We start from the raw sequence: 15,706 nt of genomic DNA, 5'->3' as shown, positions 1-15,706 counted from the left end.
TGAAAGAGAAAATCTTCCTTCCCAGGTAGAGCCTTGGTGTTGTAATGGGCCCTGTACAAACAGATGCTTATGCTCAGAGACCCATCGTACAGGTGCCCAAGTTGTATGCATATGGTATGATTACTAATAAGTCACTAACAAGTGGAATTAAAACAAACTTAAATAAGTAAGTTAACTGTAGTATAGTATGTTTTGGAAGAACTGTATGCTGTCTGCAGACTACATGATAAAAATTATAGACATGGCAAATTTGCCAGAAGAACATGAAGTTCAGTATTTCACATCTTAATTTTGTTGCTTAACCTTTATTTATATATATATATATGCATATATATATATGTATATAAAGGTTTCAAAGGAGGCAAGGCATGATGTAATCAATAAGAACTTTTATGTTCGCCTCAGCTGGAAGAGGTTAGGCCCACTAGAGCCTACAACTGTCAGTATCCATCTCACTCAGAAAGTTTTCATAGGCACTCTTGGAATGAAGGAAAAATATGCTGTTTGAGTAGGCTTTCCTTCTTTTGGACTTGATTCTTAAATTATTTGAAGACTGTTGTGGTTTGAAGAGGGGCAGATTTGGTAAGGGATGAATCCCCTTGCATTCCAGCTGATCCTCATCCCCACCTTTAGAGGGATTGGGGATGGCTAGACTTGTTGCAGATAGTTATGGTCCGGCGGCCGGAAGATATCGTGCTGTACGGAAAGATAGGGCCCCTAATAGCCAATAGTGTTTAGTCTATGATGTAAGCAGACGGATGTGACGTTGTAAACCTAGATATATAACACCTTGTTACCCATCAATAAACGCCATTTGCCGTCCACCACATTGGTGTCAACTAGCTGATGGCCCGAGTGGTTTGGGGGTGGTCGCCGTGCCGTCTCTGAACCAGGTCGCTGCACCGTTTGAACTGCAACAAGTGGTGCCGAAACCCGGGAAGTCATCGCCTGGACGGGTGAACGGTGGCCGGAGTGAGTGGACCAGCCCGGCAGAGAGCACGCTATCAGAGCAACAAGGAGGATGGAAGCCCTCGTGAAGGTCGTATCGCAATTACATAAGCATTGGGGGAATGATTGTAAGCCAAAGATTTGTAAGCCAAAGATTTGTAAGCCAAAAGATTTTACTCTCGCTGTTGCGAGGCTTTTAAAAATTAAGGTTATAGACCAGCCGGTGGATATTCTGAAGTCCCTGAAGCGTGTCCCTGAAGTGTGGGACAAATGTACTAAGGCGTTAGCTGAGGAGATGATGTCTTCGGGTTGTGGGAAAAACCTTAAGGCTTGGGGAAAAGTTGTACAAGCCTTGCAGAAAGCTAGAAAAGAGCAGGAGACCGGGGTAGCAGTAAGGGACTGTTTGTTGGCCACCCCGAAAATGGGAGTCGGGGCAGCCGCACAGACTTTGCACCCCCCAGATGATGGCAATTCTGCTGAGCCTAAAGGTCAGCAAGAGGGTGATACATCCCCTCCATCCCCGAACCCCGCCCCGCTTACAGAGGAGCAGAAACAGCCGAAATCTGTTTGGAGCGAGCTAGCCGAGGAAGCGAGGAACATTGAAAAGAAGTCAGAGCATGGTGACGTCTGGGCCAGGCCACCACCCTATGCCCCTCAAAATGGCGCCGAGCCGCAGGGGGTAGGGTGGGGCGAGGGTGCCCCCGGCGCGAGTGAGGCGCTGAGAACCAATGGGAGTGACCGGACAGGTGAGGGACGCGCGAGTGAGGCGCTGAGAACCAATGAGCCTGACCGGACAGCTGAGGGAGGCCCGAGGGAGGGGCCGAGAGCAAGCCCGAGTGAGGGGCAGAGAGAAGGCCCGAGGGAGGGGCCGGGAGCAAGCCCGAGTCAGGGGCAGAAAGGAGGTCCGAGTGAGGGGCCGAGAACCGATCAGAGCGGACATTTCAAAAAACGCTGGAGCCCAACGAAAAAGTACAGGAGCCCGGAAGTGACCAGTCAGTCGAGTTCCGACTCCGGATCAGACACTAGTCAGGACGAGTGGCTCACAACTGATTCAAACTTAAGGAAGGAGAAAAAGAAGGTAAACATCCGAATTAAAGAAAAACCGGCGGGGGCAGACATGATTAAGCATATTGTAAAGGAAGAGCATCTGACCGCAATTCAGGTGGCTGTTACCTTCAGAATAAAACTAATGAAAATTGTGAGTTTCTGTTCACAGGACCGGATCATCAGACACCCCCGTAACCCGTACGCCCCGGTGACAAGGGTCCCGCCCGAGCCTGTGAGTTCCACGCTGACCGAATCTAGAAAACAACAAAACAGCCTCCGCAAGAGGGGGACGCGATGCCTTTGCGTTATCTTAATTTTGCAGCTTGTCACTATAGGACAGGTAGAGTCACACGAGCCCTTTAAATGGGGTACTTGAACAGATCGAACAATCTCGAGCAATTAGTACAAAAATAACTACAGGGCCACCAGTTTTCAGTGCTATGCCTTGCCAACCAGCACCCATTGAACCCTGTTCCAAACGCAGCTGGTACAAAAATTTGTTCACCGGTTCGCCGTGGTTAACCACCCTGATATCCACCTTGATAAGGCCGATCACAATGATCATGATGACCCTAATCTTTGGACCCTGTATATTGAATAAGCTCATGCCGTTTGTCAAGAATCGGCTAGAGAAGGTTAACATCATGTTAGTAGAACACCGACAACTGCTTTAAGAATATATCCACTCAGTATTACCCTCAAGTTATCCCAAGGTACACCCTATTCCTACACCCCCGGTATTACCTGTCATCCCCTACCTTCTACGCACCTTCTTCTTTGTGCCTTATGTTTTATGTCAAGTTTGTGATATATAATTTTAAGATTGGTATAAACTATAAGAATAGAATAAGATAGTAATAAAAATAAGATAGTTGTATTTTAGCTAGTTTTGTTATGCATAGGAAGGGGGGAAGTTGTTGCAGATAGTTATGGTCCGGCGGCCGGAAGATATCGTGCTGTACGGAAAGATAAGGCCCCTAATAGCCAATAGCGTTTAGTCTATGATGTAAGCAGACGGATGTGACGTTGTAAACCTAGATATATAACACCTTGTTACCCATCAATAAACGCCATTTGCCGTCCACCACATTGGTGTCAACTAGCTGATGGCCCGAGTGGTTTGGGGGTGGTCGCCGTGCCGTCCCTGAACCAGGTCGCTGCACCGTTTGAACTGCAACAAGACTCCACCAAGGCTTTTGACACTGTCCCTCACAACATCCTCCTGGGCATGCTCCAGAAGTGTGGGATAGATGAGTACACAGTGAGGTGGATTAGGAACTGGCTGGACGGCAGAGCTCAGAGGGTGGTGATCAGTGGTGCAGAGTCTAGTTGGAGGCCTGTAGCTAGCCATGTCCCCCAGGGGTCAGTCCTTGGTCCAGTCCTGTTCAATTTATTCATCAGTGACCTGGATGAAGGCACAGAGTGCTCCCTCAGCAAGTTTGCTGATGATACCAAACTGGGAGGAGTAGCCGATACCCCAGAGGGCTGCGCTGCCACCCAGAGGGACCTGGACAGACTGGACAACTGGCGGTGAAAAACCTCATGCAATTCAACAAGGCCAAGTGTAAGGTTCTGCACCTGGGGAGGAATAACCCCAGACACCAGTAGAGACTGGGGACTGACCTTCTAGAGAGCAGCTCTGCAGAGAGGGACCTGGGTGGAGGACAAGTTGACCATGAGGCAGCAGTGTGCCCTCGTGGCCAAGAAGGCCAATGGCATCCTGGGATGCATTAAGAAGAGCATCTCCAGCAGGTCGAGGGAGGTGATCCTGCCCCTCTACTCAGCCCTAATGAAGCCACATCTGGAGTACTGTGTCCAGTTCTGGGCCCCACAGCACAAGAGGGATGTGGAGCTGCTGGAGAGAGTCCAGTGCAGGGCCACAAGGATGATCAGGGGCCTGGAACATCTGCTCTATGAGGAGAGACTGAGAGAGCTGGGCCTGTTCAGCCTGAAAAAGAAAAGGCTGAGAGGAAATCTAATCAGTATATAAGTACCTCAAGGGAGGGAGGGAAGAGGATGGGGCCGGCCTCTTTCCAGTGGTGGCTACTGACAGAACTAGAGGGAATGGCCACAAACTGAAATGCCAAAGTTCCACAGGAACTTAAGGAAAAATTTCTTAACAGTGAGAGTGACAGAGCTCTGGAAAAGGTTGCCCAGAGAGGTTGTGGAATCTCCCTCTCTGGAGATCTTCAAAACCCGCTTGGACGCAGTCCTGTGCCATATGCTCTAGGTGACCCTGAGTGTGCAGGGGGTTTGGACTAGATGATCTCTAGAGGTCCCTTCCAACCTTAAGCATTCTATGATTCTATGATTCTATGAGACTCATCTCTTAATAGGGATACCAAATACTATGGTAGCTATAAGCCTGACTCTGGCAGCACAGGATTCATGAACGGTCTGTCAACTATAGGTCTGACTACCTTCAAAGCAAGAAGTCAAGTTCATCCATAGTATGACTTATGCAAATGCATCATATACAAAGCAGATTTTGGATGTCAGTATAGGAAATTCTCTACTACTGCGTGGGGTTCTTAGCTACCTCTAATGCACAACAAATATGCAATAATTACCCTCCCAAGAATATGGGAGAGGGCTCTCAACCTCCAGAATTCTCCTCAGGCGACATCCCAACCCATGGGGAGGAAGGAAATTCAGCTCATTGACCGATCCAGAAGTCTCCACCTCAAACTTCTTCCCTCCTTAGTTCACCTTTTATATATATATTTTTTTACATTTAGGTGGAGTTTGAGTGACTCTAGTCATACTTTGGTTACTGATTGATATAAAAGTCTCTTGCTTCATTTAAAGGTATAGTAAATTTAAAACCTAGAGAGCACGTTCAGTGAGGAGTGGTTGTTCCTTGGAAGCAGGTAACTTCTGGGATGGGGTGGTGTATTGGTATTATAATTATATTAGAAGGAGGAGAAGTTTGAGCCTAGTCAATCAGAAGTCTATCAGAAGGGACTGATCTGCCACCATTGTTGGCCCAGTACCAGAAATCACAGTATGTGGCTTATCAGCTGTGTGGTATGACCGGGTTGGCACCTCTGCAGGGAGTACAACAGAGTTTGGCCATGGTGTCTCCATTCTACTCCACTCTTCATTTACTGTTATTAGCATGTGCTAATAAGGAGGACAGTTCGTGTTTCTGAGGGAATTGTGGAGGAGTAGATTCCATGCATACCAACCATCCTGGGAGTGGCAACTCTCTTTCGCACCAAGCAAGCCTCTGTAATGCCCTATTTTTCTCTAATTCTTCCTTTCTCTCGAGCAATTTTCCCAAAGACTGAATTCTCTTTAATAGCCCTTAATGACACAGTGAATATAATTAAAATGTAGCAGGTACTTCTATAGTGAATAGGTTTATTAACATTCGATTACCGTGGCTTTGTTCTTGTATAGAGAGGGTACTTCAGTGTTTGCATCTTCTGTGGAGCGAGCACATTTGCTATGTAACTAACCATAGCAAATTTGCTATGTAACCAAATTGTCTGGTAATGCAATTAAATACTGTAACAACAAAGCTGAAGATTATTTTTTTTGCTCTCCCTTCTCTCTCAGAAGATACTTGTCTTCTTCAATTGTGGCATCTATCTCATGCTGATGCGGGCCCTGGTGTGGCCCCAGGTAGCCAGTGTTAAATCTATCCTCAATCTATCCTTTCTGCTATAAGAGCATGCACATGGTGGTGCTTTCAGAGCTTTGTAAAACTACATTGCATGGAAATCCAGTAACAAGGGAGTAATATTGGTGTATGTGACGGGCAAGCAAAGAGTTAATAACCAAAACTGCTGAAGTGCACGAGCTCTGCCAGAGCATTGCCAACATGACAGATGACAGAAAAGGAATGGTGAGACTTTAGATACTCTCCCCAACAAAAAAAAAAAGGAATTGGGAAGTCTTGTGGAGGCAGGGTGGTTCTGCTTTGCTAAAATTTACAAAGAAGTGGCCAACTCCCTAAAGAACTGATACACTTAAAAAACACTGATAATGGACTTGCCTGAAGAAAGTGGAAGGATCACCTTACAAGGATGACCATTGCACTGCCATGTACCCCTTTCCTAAGGGTGTAAAGGACAGTCTAGCATTTATGAGTTGAGCAGGGATTGGGAATGACACCTGACCAACTCCTCCAATTGGACTGTGATTATACCTCCACTCCCCTTTAACCTGGGATCAATAGGTAACTTCTTACAAGTTTGAGAGTCCCCTGTATGCTTAGGATATAGGAGTGCTAGCCTTTTCAACTCTGTGCAGGGTTGAGAGGCCCCTGTATGCACAGGCTGAAGTAACACTGTAGCATTTTATTTTAATTTATTTTTGCTTTTTTTTTTTCCTGTCGGGCAAGGAAACTCCCTATGTAAATGGAATGTGCTTCATTTAGTCACACTAATTGCCAGTTGATAATTACTAATTGGTAAACCCATCCCTAATAACAATCGTGCCTGTTAATGTTGGATGTTGTTATCACAAAGATCTAGTGCTGATGAATAAAATCAACTGATTAAAGTCCAGTAGTTGTTGCCCCTCTGGATTATTTTACTGTATCCTTTAACGAGCTAGAACAACAATGTGATGAGTATAAATATGTCCTCTGAAAACTCTTTTCCTAGAAAAGATAAACCGTAAGCATTATACTTGAGTCATTGACTATTTGCCATTCACAAAGGTGTAAGTTTACTTGTCAGTTCATACTCTTGAAGTATGTCTGATGAGTTGTCCCATCAAATTAGTTTGCATAAATTCTAAAGCAGGTAATGTTTTATGCCTTATAAAGAAATTCACTCAGTTGTGTATTAGGTTTAAAGTTTTCCAACAGAGAGAGACAGGGAAGCTGACCTCTCATATCATATGTTTTTCTCTAGTAAAAAAGGAACCATATATGAAAATTGCTTTTTAAAATATCTGCCATCTTAAGTACAAATGGATGTTTAAGTGTGCTGTAGACTTGAACTTTGGGCAAAAGAAATGGGAAGCAAGTATGACAGTGCAGTGAAAATGGCACTTCAGTGTAGACTGAGGATTGTGCATTCCATGAAGCAAGTGACAAGCACAAGAATATTGTGTTTGCTAGTACTAATTCGTTTAGGTCTGCACTTATCATTTATCACTGTGCTGTATCAGAAGAAAGCACCATGTTTTTTAGCTTTATTCCTGCAATAAGTTACATGTGAATGTAAGGAAAGAGCTGGATATAGTTCATCACAAGATAGAGGTTTTCATAAGATGCTGTGAATCACTGCTTAAAGAATCCATGAGCCATGTATCCATCTTCAGTTAACATTTGAAAGTTTAAGTTATAACTAATAACTAGAAATTCTCTTTTTTTACTGCAAAGAAAAATAGGAGCATGTCTGGATATTTTTAAAGTCTTCTTCTATACAGAAGACTTCATATATTCAGTACTTGTATGCTGACTGTATCTGGAGTCCTTCCATAAAACTTCCTGTAAGGACAGACCTCAAAGACAAGTAAAAATTAAAACTTGATTTTTATTTCAAAATTCAAGAATGTATTTGTTGCAGCTTGGAACTACTTGTTTTATGTATGCTACAATAAAAAACAACATCACCAGCAATGTGTCTCAGATATGCTAGTTGTATGTGCTGAAAAAATGATACTGTATGGAGTGAAGGAAATGAGAAGTTAGGTTTTAAAAAAATGCAAATGAAGGAAGAATAAATGATGATGATGAAAGTGATTAGAAACAGGCTACTCTTTTATTTATATCACAAATTGTTGTTCCACAAGTAGTTGGAAGAATCTCAACAATTTCTGACTTGTTTTAAAGGAAATATCTGAAGAGAGAGAGAAATACTAAGAGAATCTTTGCTTCTGGAATCAGAGGCAAGTTGATAGTCCATGCTTGTTTCTTGAAATCAGCCATAGCAATGAAAACTTGAAGACCGTCTAGGCAAAAACATTCCATAGGTCAGGCGATTCTTCCAGTTAGAAAACCTGTTGTGACCTGCGAAACACCAAGGGCATGGTTTCCATGATATGTAGTTTAAGGGTCAAGAAAAACCAACAAGGCAGAAATGAGATATTTCCAGCACTTAAACTTATTTGTATGAAGACTGACCCTGAAAAATAGGCCTTTGACAGTTAACTGCATTTTGTAGTGTCCAGACACACTGTCACACTGTCTTGAAAGTAAGAGTATACTTTTGCAAAAGTATTTTTTTTTTCTTTTCTTTTTTTAAAGTACAGTTTTCTCACGTTTTAATGGAGTGCAGAATAAAAGCTGTGGAATAGGAATGTTCTGAATGACACAAAAAGGGGTGAGGTCATTAAGAAGGACTCTACATAAATACTGCAGAACCAAACTAAAGCTCTTAATGCGCATAGTGATAGCTACAAACCAAAAACAAACCTTACGCAGGATGTTAGAGGATGAGGTTGTCATACAAAAATTCTGTCAATGTCTTGAGAATAAATAAAGTTACATCTGTAATGCTATTCTTGGTGCAGGAAGATGAATGAATGATTAGTTTTCCCTTCTAACTGTACATTTTCCAATCTCTCAAGGGCATGCAGATTCATTTGCCCAATATTCTCTGTTGTCAACAAAATCCTTTCCCTTTATGTGACCATACTACCTTTGTTGACAAAACCCTTTCATCACTCAAACCTATCAGAGTTACAGATTTCTGAGCCAAATTCTGTTTCCTGCATCACCTTTTGCTTTTAAAGGCAGAATTACTCTTTATATGCAATTCCTGCCCCTTGTTTCAATCGTTTCATCTCCTTCCAAAAGAATTTATCCTTTAAAATCTGAATTAGAATTACTCTTTATATGCAATTCCTGCCCCTTGTTTCAATCCTTTCATCTCCTTCCAAAAGAATTTATCTTTTAAAATTTGAATTTTCTTTTCTTCCTCCTGCCTTAATGTCTTTGTCTTTGCCCTTTTGTCTTTGGCTTTATAGCGTTCACCTAGGATTCGCTAATCTAGCTGATGTGAATACTGCTCAATGTGAAAATGCAGCTCTTGGATACAGATTTAGGCACTCAGGCCCAGGCATGATGCAAGGGCTCTAAGTCACAGGAGGGACAAATTTTTACAAGCTTGAAGCAAGTTTCTGGTCTGCAGCAATTAATGAAATGAGAGCCATGTCCTTGGTTCTAGAGAGGAAGAACAACATAATTGCTAGACTGCCCAAGATGTCAAATTTTAAAATAAGAGAGAGCAGTAATTCAACTCTGTATTAATTGTAACTGCTGCTTAAAGAAAACTAAACAATTCAACTTTTATAACATTCTTTTCTCAGCAATAATTTCATGGTCTTCAGTATACACTGAATACAATATTTTTAAAATATCTAATAAAATCTTACTTTATTCTTTCCATGTTAGTAATTTCTCACATTCTTCAGTTCTGTTGCACCATTGTATATTCGTTAACAGAGCTGAGTGTTTCCTTCTTGATGTAGCTCAGCAGCAGGATGGCTGGATTAAGGTAAATGAAATAGCAGTGATAAGAGTGGCAAGAGTGGCTATTGTCACTCTCCTTGTAACACTTGAGTTGCCTTTTAATAGCTGACTGGAGCACCTATGCCAATATGAAGTAGTTGGGTTATGTATGTTAACACGTTTCACATGGTTAATGTACAAAGTTTTTTATGGAAAAGCAGAAGGCATGCAAAAGGTAGATATTACCAAAGGATGAAGTACATCACCATGAAACTTATAATTATTATTCATTATGCAGGTTTTTATCTGATCCCATTCTTATTGGTAAATGTTTTTGTCTTGTCTTTGCACTTGAACAGAATAGAAAATGTCACTGCAAGTGAAATTCCTAGATTCAGATAGCATTTACATAAATGTTATCTCAAATACATTAATAACTCTGCTTCATTCTGTGACCAAGTGTCCTTAAAATTCCATTTCTAGGACTGCGAACTGCTTAAAGAATTAAGATACTCTATTTACTGATTTGTTTCCTTGCTTGCCCCTCTTTCATTCTCTTAATGCTTTTCATTTGTTAGCAATCTTAATTTTGGGTGTGTCCTGTTGTTTATGTCTCAAAAAACATCTAACAGCATTGTCTTTGCATGAAAGCTTCTCAAAATATTTTTTACAGAAAATGTACATAATCACTGATAGTAAATCTTGTATCTGTCACCCACTATCTGAGTTCCAATACAAACAGTTCTTTAGAACTTCAAAAATTGTTGCAAAAGCTGTCAGAGACAATGCATCATCTTCAAAACAGAAAACATATTTTTTAGCTTTTTTTTCCCCTCCCTTTCCTTTCTTCCTCTATATTACCCGACAGAAGCTCATAGTCTATGGAAGCAAACTCCTGCTGAACTATTAATGGGTTGATATTCACATAACCCATTTCAATCTCTCTAGTTTCATTTTGGAAATGATTCATAAAATTTCAGCCACCTAAAAATGAAGGGACAAAATCTCAGTATTATATCAGCAAAAGTCTGCCTGGAGTCAATAGGGCTTATTGTTGACCTAAAAGCAGCTAACAATCTCTTTGGACCTCCTTTCCATTTTGTGAAATTGTTCAAACTTTTTACCCTCTGCTTTGTATGTATGGTACCTAGGATATACTATTTCTAAAAGATTCCAGAGCTAGCAGATTTTACCCAAAATGTACCTCAGTAGATAACATGTTCTCAGTCAACTTTGTTCTTAGGATTCTTGAATACTGATTATAATATTTTTTTTTCTCAGTAACAGAAATTTCCATTTTCTTATAGATATTATACCATCCTCAGCTTGTTTCAAGGGACTTATCTTCTCTCTGCATTCAAGCATGAATACCTCTGTCATTCTGTATAGATTTTATTAAACACCTCCAAACAGGAAGAATGAATGAATTGACTCCAGACAACAAAAAATAAATTAGTTCCTCATTCTTTCCAGGTATTTATATAATTAAATCATGTATGTGTCTTCTTGTCAACCTTTACTGTAAACAAACTAAATTCAGTATTTTCATTTAGAAAAGGTGAGCAGGACTCTGTTTATTCATCTTCCAGACTTCTTCAGTTAATGTGCATTTTTATTACAGTTTAACACCTAAGTCTCTTTGTGGGATTTTTGCAGAGCATGATTTTTTTTCTTTTATTTTTTTCCTGGCTCTTCTCACCTAATTCCCGCTGGCAATAACAACAACTCACTTTTTGGGGGGGTGGCACCCATATAAGAATTTAGGTATCTTTTTCTTTCTTACTTCATTCCCATAGTGTTAATTGGAATAAAGAACTTTTCAAAACTGATTTTTTAATTAATGCAACAAGCACAGTTAGATGCTTCTCTCTCCTCAAATTTATCTGGTGGCTCAATCCCAAAATAGTTCAATTCTTCTGTGACTATTTCTATTAAACTGATTCTTATAGAGTAACTTCTTGCTTTGTAATTTCCTGAATTGTACATACAGGCATTTTCCATATTCTGCAACCTTTCTTCTTTTGAGAAGAAATCTCAATTAGCTAGATTAGTACTCTTTCTTCTACAACAGGATTTTTTTGTTGTTGTTTTGCTGTTGTTTGCAGGAAAGGAGGGGTCATTCTCCAAGACACAGATATATTTTTTTCACAAACTTTAAAAGTTCATTGAAATCTACTTACTTGAAAGTAGGAAAGTTTTAATTAGGATAGTTAGGATTTATCTTATCTTATCTTATCTTATCTTATCTTATCTTATCTTATCTTATTTCATTTTTCCTCCTGAACTCTGTTGTTTGCTTACGGCAAGAAAATCTTCAGTGAAATCTATGATTTTCTAAAGCTATTTCATCCTTGTTCTTAAGAATCATACCTAAAAACCCTTTGAGTACTCTCTGAACCTTCTGTATCATTAAATGTTCACAAAGTACTCAAAGAATATGGTGGACATATCATCTATCAAGTTATCCATCTAAGCCAAAACTAGTTATCTAGGCTCTGTCTGTAGTTTTTGGAGAGAAATGGAGCCCTCTAGACAGCAATGATAATTTTAAGAGGAAAAGAATTCTCTGAAAGCACCTTTTCCTTTACATGAAGATAGAAGCTTGATTACTGGGTTAGACTTAGATGTATAATTTTTAGGTTTCTAATGTTCAGTGGTCTGAATCTTACTCTCTGCTTTCTCTATATTCTTTTTTGAGCAGATGGTTAGGTAATCAGAATTGTCCATTGCAACTAGACCTTAAGTTCAGGATGATTCTGCCCACTGATCCACAAAAAAAAAAAAAAAAAAAAAGCCTTACCTATTTAATATTCATGGTTTACCTTGAATTCCAAATATGATAGCACATGCCTGTGCAATGCAAGGCAGCATACAGCTTGGTCTTTTCAGATCAGGGAAGATAACTGATTTGTGGATATAAAGAGGCTGACAAATCACCAGCTCAGAATTTTTTTTTTTTTTAAGAAGAAAATATAAATGAAATCAGTTAATACACTGTCAACAGGACTACTGAAGTTCAAGCTAATAGATTGAACCATGGTGTTGAAGAGGGCAACTTGTTCTTGACTCATCTCTTGTGTGGTTAAACAAAAGTGACTTACTTTGTATATTCCAAAACTGAGGTAGCCATTTTTTTCTCTTACAAGAACTGCTTGGTTTCAGGGCCATATTACCCTAACCACAAAATATCAAGGTAATTTGCTATAGTGGTTCTTATTTTGGCTGCTGATAGAAAAATAAATAAAAATATTTTATATGCTAAATAAGTTGAGAGCAATAATTCCTATCTGTGACTGCTTCTGTTCAATCTGATTGTCAAATTTGCTGTCACAACAGTTTCTTTTGGTAATAATTTGAAGAATCAATAATCTTCTCTCTCTCTCTTTTTAATGAAACCTGGCAACTTTTTCATTGATTGCTTTTGTTTTTCCAGCACTGCGCCTGCTGCCTTCGCAGTTTCTGATTAATTTTCTGGCATCTATGCTCATTCATATATTTCAATATAACACAGTGACTTAGGTTTCTGAGAATATGCCAGGTATTTCTTTTCTGCTTGGATGCTGTGACCTAAACTGGCAATGTGTGCCATGTTTTATATACTTAATGCTGTGGGCTTTAGGTAACAAACAACTGGAGGCTATGAGGATGAAATAAAATATCAGAGAAATAGATCACATATAATATCATTGCTATCTAAGTGTATTTTATATAGTGGTAAAGAAACTAAAGCTATCCATACGGAGAGCGGTGGATGTCGTCTATCTCGACTTCACCAAGACTTTTGACACCGTCCCTCACAACATCCTCCTGGGCAAGCTCCGGCAGTGTGGGATAGATGAGTGGACAGTGAGGTGGATTAGGAACTGGCTGGATGGCAGGGCCCAGAGAGCGGTGATCAGTGGTGCAGAGTCTAGTTGGAGGCCTGTAGCTAGCAGGGTCCCCCAGGGGTCAGTCCTTGGTTCAGTCCTGTTTAATTTATTCATCAATGACCTGGATGAAGGCACAGAGTGCTCCCTCAGCAAGTTTGCTGATGATACCAAACTGGGAGGAGTAGCCGATACCCCAGAGGGCTGCGCTGCCATCCAGAGGGACCTGGACAGACTGGACAACTGGGCGGTGAAAAACCTCATGCAATTCAACAAGGCCAAGTGTAAGGTTCTGCACCTGGGGAGGAATAACCCTAGACACCAGTACAGGCTGGGGACTGACCTTCTGGAGAGCAGCTCTGCGGAGAAAGACCTGGGTGTCATGGTGGAGGATAAGTTGACCATGAGGCAGCAGTGTGGCCTCGTGGCCAAGAAGACCAATGGGATCCTGGGCTGCATTAAGAAGAGCGTCTCCAGCAGGTCGAGGGAGGTGATTCTGCCCCTCTGCTCAGCCCTAATGAAGCCACATCTGGAGTACTGTGTCCAGTTCTGGGCTCCACAGTATAAGAGGGATGTGGAGCTGCTGGAGAGAGTCCAGCGCAGGGCCACAAGGATGATCAGGGGCCTGGAACATCTGCCCTATGAGGAGAGGCTGAGGGAGCTGGGCCTGTTCAGCCTGGAGAAGAGAAGGCTGAGAGGGGATCTAATCAGTGTATATAAGTACCTCAAGGGAGGGAGTGCAGAGGATGTTGCTGGTCTCTTTTCACTGGTGGCCACTGACAGAACTAGAGGTAATGGCCACAAACTGAAACACCAAAAGTTCCACAGGAACTTAAGGAAAAATTGTTTAACAGTGAGGGTGACAGAGCACTGGAACAGGCTGCCCAGAGAGGTTGTGGAGTCTCCTTCTCTGGAGATCTTCAAAACCCGCTTGGATGCAGTCCTGTGCCACGTGCTCTAGGTGACCCTGCGTGTGCAGGGGGGTTGGACTAGATGATCTCTAGAGGTCCCTTTCAACCCTAAGCATTCTATGATTCTATGATTCTATGATTCTATACTGTCCAAGGGAATCTCTTCTACATATCAGTTCTGCAGAGTGAAGAGTTAAGAGTGAGTATTGTGGATGGCAAGAATAAAGTAAACATTTGCTAGGGTGTTCACTAGAATTGCATAACTGTGTTTCTCTAGGTCTTTGTTCAAAAGAAAGGCTTGAAAGAATGACAAATTTTAAAATAATTTATCAGACATTTTTCCACTGGAGAGTAGATTTGTGTTATCAAGTGCATATTGATATACTGTACCAGTAGAAGAGATTATTAAATTAAGGGTAGATGTTGTAAACCTTCATAGACAAGAAATACAGATTGCAGATGGCTATAAACATTTCAGTGAGTGTTACAGATGGCTACAAAGCTATGGGTTATCTGTGGTTGAGTGACCTCTAGCAGTTATTCATTAATTACCGGTGATAACAGATAATGTCTGTTATATTAATTTCTGTACAAAATGTCAGAATTGTTCAACCTTCTGTAATATTCTCTCTTTTTACAGTTCTTCACATGAGCAATCATAGATCAAGACTATGTCAACATTGCAATAGAAGAGATTTTATTCATACAAGCTTATTCTAGTCTGTCCCAAATTTCAAATGTTGTAAAACAACTTACGTTTATGTAAATTTCGTAGGCTCACTCAGAGTTTTATTATTACTGTCTTTATTGCTTTTGACAATTATGATAACCAATGAAGGCCATCTAGAGATTGTTTACTGTTATATCTTACATGTGTGCAGGGATGGAACATTTAAAGTGTACATGCTGATCTGGAAATAATGTCCAGGAGTTAGAGGAGGTTGATCTTACATATCAAAACAAAATGGTATTGCTCTCAATGCTATTTCAGTACCAGCTTATTGCATGTTAGCAGGTATTTAATATTAGCCTGTGTTTTCTGTGTATCAAAGCTACTGCGTAGCCATAAATTGACTTCAAGGTTATTGTTTTGTACTTCAGAAGATGGGAATCAAGAATTGTTAGTAGGATGACAGTTTAGTAGGATGACAGTTCTGGCTGGATGAATTGATGAGAAGGCATAAATATCAAACCAAATTAGACAGTGATAGCAGTGCAAACTTCATCTACCGAAGTGACAATGAAGTTAGAACTTGAACATACCTTGTCCATCTAAAGACATTGTTCTGGCAGGACCCGCTGAAAACCTGATGGTCTTCCAGTCCTATAAATGTTGCATTGCTTCAGATAATGCACATGCACAGGCACTCTAACAGAAAGCACAAATATACCTATATTCTGTGTCCAATGCAGAAGTCCAGGTTCAGGCTATATTAAACAGGAAGCAATTCAGCTCTATCTGAATCCATGGACATTTCCAGTTTCTTCTAATTGACAGAAAAAAAAAAGAGTTAAACATGCTT

This window comes from Tinamus guttatus, unplaced genomic scaffold (genome assembly GCF_059628265.1).
Source record: "Tinamus guttatus ecotype Peru unplaced genomic scaffold, ASM5962826v1 Tinamus_guttatus_pri_ptg000224l, whole genome shotgun sequence".
Lineage (NCBI taxonomy): Eukaryota > Metazoa > Chordata > Aves > Tinamiformes > Tinamidae > Tinamus > Tinamus guttatus.
This window is presented reverse-complemented; position numbering follows the sequence as displayed.